Source organism: Lucilia cuprina, chromosome 2, assembly GCF_022045245.1.
Source record: "Lucilia cuprina isolate Lc7/37 chromosome 2, ASM2204524v1, whole genome shotgun sequence".
NCBI lineage: Eukaryota > Metazoa > Arthropoda > Insecta > Diptera > Calliphoridae > Lucilia > Lucilia cuprina.
The window spans coordinates 8,267,713-8,274,386 of NC_060950.1; the positions used below are offsets into that span (position 1 = coordinate 8,267,713).

The 6,674-nt window shown below is 27.3% G+C and overlaps 1 protein-coding gene across 2 annotated transcripts in view; it reads left to right on the forward strand.

Moving 5' to 3' along the window:
- LOC111679875 (uncharacterized protein DDB_G0271670-like) overlaps positions 1-6,674 on the forward strand; it is a 210,988-nt gene that overhangs the window by 181,620 nt on the left and 22,694 nt on the right. The window contains exon 4 of one of the 2 annotated variants that reach the window (XM_046951886.1): positions 3,858-4,200. The exons of the other annotated variant lie outside the window; for it this stretch is intronic. The gene's annotated coding sequence lies outside the window, so the exon portion shown is untranslated. The remainder of the gene's footprint in view (positions 1-3,857; positions 4,201-6,674) is intronic. 2 annotated transcript variants of the gene reach the window in all.

The window sequence follows — 6,674 nt, forward strand, 5'->3', positions numbered from 1 at the left end:
TATCTATCTATCTATCTATCTATCTATCTATCTATCTATCTATCTATCTATCTATCTATCTATCTATCTATCTATCTATCTATCTCTCTAACTATCTAATTATCTATCTGTTTATCTGTCTGTCTGTCTAACTATCTACCAATCTATCTGTATATCTAGATATCTATCTGTCTAACTATCTAATTATCTATCTGTCTATCTATCTATCTATCTATCTATCTATCTATCTATCTATCTATCTATCTATCTATCTATCTATCTATCTATCTATCTATCTATCCATCTATCTATCTATTTATCTATCTTTCTATCTATCTATCTATCTATCTATCTATCTATCTATCTATCTATCTATCTATCTATCTATCAATCTATCTATCTATCTATCTATCTATCTATCTATCTATCTATCTATCTATCTATCTATCTACCTATGTATCTATCTATCCATCTATCCATCTATTTATCTCTTTATCTATCTATCTATCTATCTATCTATCTATCTATCTATCTATCTATCTATCTATCTATCTATCTAGCTATCTATCTATCTATCTATCTATCTATCTATCTATCTATCTATCTATCAATCTATTTAATTTAAAGCTTGAAAAAAAGTTTTTGAAAAATTTTAAATTCTTTCTCATATTTATACTTTTGTCGTACATTTAATTTATTATTTTCATTAAGTTTTAATTTATAGACATTTCTTATGTTTAATTTAACGACAACACAAGTCTTGGTAATTGCTTTAATTTTTGTCACATTTTTCTTATTTTTAAAATGTTAAATTAAAATGTGTCCTTAATAAAATTTTAAAGATTTTTTGTTGCTATCTTATCCTTCTTGTGTGTCCGCTGGTATGTCTCTTTAAAAACCCATTAACCTTTTTTTTCTCACTGGTCGACATTTAATGTTGATGTAGAAGAAAAGGAGAAAAGAAAAAATTTCTTAGAATGATTTTTTGTATCTTGTTTTTTTTTTAATAAATTATAATAATTCTATCTAGTGTTTCATGATTTCATTTGAGCAGCAGCGTATTTTGTTTTTGTTTGTTTCTCATAATATTTAACTCATTAACTCTTTGTTTTGCTGTATGAAATGTTGGGTATTTTGTTGTTGTTGTTGCTTTTAATCAAGCCATTTAGTTGGTGATAAATGAATTTTTCATGCAAATTTTCTAAGTATTAACAAAAACACAGAAAGACAACAAAAACGAAATGAGCTACAAATTTGTAAAAAATAAAAATATTTAATGTGTTTTAATAAAACATATTTTTCATTTTCCATGTAACACAATTAGGCGCGCGGCAATCTCCTTGCTAAACTTTATATTTCTGTGTAACCTTTAAAGTGAACCCAGCAATTCGGGAACTTAACTATGTGGCTAGTTGTTTAAACATGTTTGGGTCCTAGAAGGATGAATTGCCAATTTAAATAGACCAAAGTTTCATAAAGAATTTTAAACAAAGTCACTAAAAATTATTTTTATATAACCTAGAGATACTGACGATTGACTTTTAGTTAGACTTAAGAACATTTATATGACATTTAGTTCATATCTGTCATACACAAGATATTTAAAAAAATCAAATTTGACATTAGTTAGACAAATTTATGTCAAAAATACTACAAACTGCTGGGCACTAAGTTTTTGTCCATTCGAATGTGTCTGTGTTGTCTAAGAGGAACCATTATAAAGGATTATTATCGCTAAATGAGTGTTGTATAACAACAAACCAGCCACCATTTAGTCGCAGCATCCAACAGGACTGAATAAAAATCAAATCCCTTACAGCTGTGTATATACTTTCTTTACAGAGGTTGGGTGTAAGGGTCAAAGGTTCCTTAAGAAAAATAGAAATCTAAACAAAAACTTCACAAACGTAGAAAAATTAACGATATTAAAGTGAAAACATTTAACAATTTGCTCTGAAAAAGATATTTGTATAGCTAAAGCATGGAAAATCTAACATAACGTGTCTGTCTTAAGTTTTTTTTTTCCTTCGTATTCCAAGTGACCCTTTTTTATTATTTATTTTTGACATTAATTTTTTTCTAATTTTATTGTATTTTAAATAATGAACAACAAATATGCAACAACTGTCACTTAGTGTTCAAACCAACAAACTGAAGAAATAAAATTAAGAAATGAAAAACAACTAATTTTATTTTGGACGTTATCAGCACACACAAATCAAAAAATTTTTTTTTTTTTTTGAAAATGTTTACACTTAAAGAAAAAATACAGGCGTTTCATGGAAAGAATTTGACTTTTGGAGCAGAATCTATGAAATATTTTAACTTTTGTAATGTTTTCCTTAATTCCCTGGAGACTAGACTATCAAATAGACTATACTATAGACTGGACTATTGACTAGACTATAGACTAGACTATAGACTGCACTATAGACTAGACTAGATCATAGACTAGACTAGATCATAGAATAGACTAGATCATATACTAGACTAGATAAGACTAGACTAGACAATAGACTAGACTATAGACTAGACTAAAGACTAGACTATAGACTAGACTATAGACTAGACTATAGACTAGACTATAGACTAGACTATAGACTAGACTATAGACTAGACTATAGACTAGACTGTAGACTAGACTATAGACTAGACTAGACTATAGACTAGACTAGACTAGACTATAGACTAGACTAGACTAGACTAGACTATAGACTAGACTAGACTATAGACTAGACTAGACTATAGACTGGACTATAGACTAGACTATAGACTAGACTATAGACTAGACGATAGACTAGACTATAGACAAGACGATAGACTAGACGATAGACTAGACGATAGACTAGACGATAGACTAGACGATAGACTAGACTATAGACTAGACTATAGACTAGACGATAGACTAGACGATAGACTAGACTATAGACTATAGGACAGACGATAGTCTAGACAATAGACTAGACTATAGACTAGATGTCTCTTTTCTAATTTGTAAGATTTAAAATTTTGAGATCAGATTCGACTAGAGCAGTGCTAAATGGTTTAAGGATTTTTATTCGCCTGTATAATTAATGCTACATGCGATATATTTATAAACTTTACGTGCCCTAATTTATTAATTATACTCTTTAGCAGTCAATTCTTTAAGTGTGTTCACAGTTAGTTTTTTTTTACATTTCCGACCTTTGATAGAAATTACAATACCGAGAGGTCATTATCAGCACGTAAAATATATATATTTTTTGGGGAAATGGTAATTTTTTGTTATATTTCATTTCTTTTTCTCTATTTTTATCCGAATATCTAGGGACACACTCTGTACATGGTATAGAAAAAAACTGAAAGAAATCTAAATACAACATTAAACAAAGGAGAGAATTTACAAACGAATAAATAGAAAAAAATCCATACAAATACAAAATGAACCAATATTTTCATAATTTCGTTTTTTTTTTGTTTTCTATAACATTTTTCTATTCCCCATTTTAATACTCAAGTGGTTGAATGAATGGGGCAATATCCCAACAACAACAATAAGAAAAGATACAAAAGTATCTTTAAACTTTAATCTTTTATTTGAATTTCAATCTGGGTTGGCTGAATGGATAAATAAAGTTTGTTTGTCGCATATTGTCAGACGACGTCGACGACAAAAACTGACTTTAAGTAAAAGTCTTCCTGTTCCTTTTTTTAAAGTACTTATGTAAATGTGTATTGCTGTATATTTTTTTATTTTTACTTTATTTATCGTTTTTTTGTAATTGTATGTATGTGTGTATAGAATAGTATATTTATTTTAGCATATATCACTTTGATAAATGTTTATAAATCATCAATAACAATTGTTCTTTTACTTTATTTTCTTGTATTTACAGATTGTACTACTTCCACTTCAACTAAGACCCCGGCTGATTGGAAAAGTAACAACAGCAACAATAAAACAACTTAAACAACACCATTGTCAGGAGTAAAGCAGCTATAACTATTGTTAAACAATTTATTTTTTAAATTTTACTAAGAAAATCAGCTTGTCTTATCTGGCTGGCTGGCAGTGTTTAGGAAAATTTGAAGAAAAGAAAACTTCTTGTTCATCTTTTAATGTTGTTGTAGTATTGAAAATATGCAAAAGCATCAGCGGCTGGCAGTCTTAACTTTGACTATTTTGAAAATTTTACAAAATTTTCTAAGGAGCTCAACTATTATTGGCTTTAAAGTTTGGTATGATTTTTTGTGGTTTTTCTTGTTATTCTTTGAAGTATGTGTATCTGTACTTTATCCAATCCAAAAACAATTGTCTTTAGTTGTATTTACGAATACAACAAGTATGTATGAATATATGTTAAGGTAATGTGTATAAATCGATAGTATAATGTCAAATTTTTTGGAATAAAGTGAAATATTAAGGGATCTTAAGTATTAATATTTTGTTAAAAACTTTAAATCGAAATATTGTCCTCAACTTAAAAAATATATGTAACATAAACATATTCTGTTTATGTATGTGTCTACACGAGAGATCCCTTCTAGTCCTTATAGCAGACTATTGTCTGGTACTTTTTAAACCATAAAAGGCTGTCACTCTAAAGATTTTGTCTCTATGTTTATAACAAACCAAACTTTTTGTCGTTACCCCTAGATAGATAGATAGATAGATAGATAGATAGATAGATAGATAGATAGATAGATAGATAGATAGATAGATAGATAGATAGATAGATAGATAGATAGATAGATAGATAGATAGATAGATAGATAGATAGATAGATAGATAGATAGATAGATAGATAGATAGATAGATAGATAGATAGATAGATAGATAAATAGATAGATAGATAGATAGATGGATAGGTAGTTAGTAATTAAGTAAGTTAGGTAGTAAATTAGTTAGTCTCTTTGCCCGGTTGTATCTTGAGCATTCACACTGAAGCTTTAGATCTACGCACAAACAAATCAGAGGATTTAATTAAGAGAGCTGATTTTTCGAAAGAGTTCTTCGCTCAACTTTTCACTTTTTTCTTCCTGATACTTGTTTTCTTTTAATGTTCGAATTTAAAAAGTTTGACGATAAACCTATAGATCATTTGCTATTCGCTAACCAATGGTTATCCTGAAAAGGCTAGTTTAGGGCAAACACACAGATTTACTAGGTTTCGTAAGAAGCTTATATGTTTATGTACAGATTTTATATTGATGTTAAATCTTCAAATGATTTTTTATATTTGCAATTCTTTTTTTCCAATAAAAAATATTCATAGAGATTCAAATAATGGCAATTTTGAATATTCTTTATGTTTGTACTGATTTTTTTCACGATGTTTTCTGTATACACATGTATATACAATCAATGGACCAATACACAGCTAAACGCATGTAAATGTATGTATGAAAAATATCTATGAATATATTCAAAAGTTCTATTACTTTTTTTCTGAATGTGAATATGTGAGAAAGTACTTGTAGCTTTACATATGTATGTATGTATATGAATGCATAAATATTCATTCATCATATTTTGTGTGTTAAATATCTGTATTTATTTTGAGGATTTCGAATATTTGGTTTTTCTATATCTGATATTAAATTTAAGTTTTATTATTTTTATGCACATAGATACATAAAAATATGTACATACATATATGCCTGTATATGTATAGAAAGATTTTTTGATTTTGTTTTAGGTTTCAATAGAACTGACATCAATATTTGATTAAAGCATCATCAAACAAATATTTCACTAAAAACAACAGCAATACATTTTTTTATGTATTTATTAAATATAAAACAAAAAAGCATGAATTCATGCTTTTTTCCTGCCTTAACAAATAAAAAGTATCTTTGGGATATTTGTGCTCGTGCTCAATGTATTTGTATAATTTTTATATTCACTGTAAATGAAAGTAATATCCGTCCGTTAATATTTTTTACTTTTTTTGGTGAATAAATACAATAATATTTTGTTTTTTTTTATATTCTGTAACCAATAGATCAAGATACATGAACTGCGTTTTTTTTTTTTTTGGTTTTTCAGTTTGTTGCTGATAAAAAGCTTATGTGTTAAATTAAAGTTACATAGAAAATGTTTCTGTTTGTTAGGTATTTCATTTATTCTGTTTTCTGTTTAAATCATTAACAAAGTTTTATTAAAAAAAGTGTAAGGTTTTTTTCTTTAAAAGTTTAATGTTTCATATGGGAGCAGTTGTAAATATTTATGATTGATTGAGGTGATTTCGTTTGGAAATGTTTTTTTTTTATATTAACATGCATTAAATTTTCAAAAAAAAAAAGAAACAAAATGCTTTAAACATGCACTCAATTGATTTTACGAATTTATCTTTATAGAAAAAAATGTAATTTTTTGGTGATGCTTTGTTAATTAATAATACATGACCTGGATTGAGTTATATGAGGTGGGTTTTTTTTACGATTTGTCATGAAATTATATTTCATTAAAACTATTTCAAAAATTGAAATTCATTACTCAAATTGCATGCTGTATAATTTTATGGTAAAAAAGATAACTAAGCAGTATGTACTCAAATCGATCCAGAGCCGTGTCTGAAGTTCAAAAGTAATAAAAATCTAGCTTTATCTATCTATCTATCTATCTATCTATCTATCTATCTATCTATCTATCTATCTATCTATCTATATATCTATCTATCTATCTATCTATCTATCTATCTATCTATCTA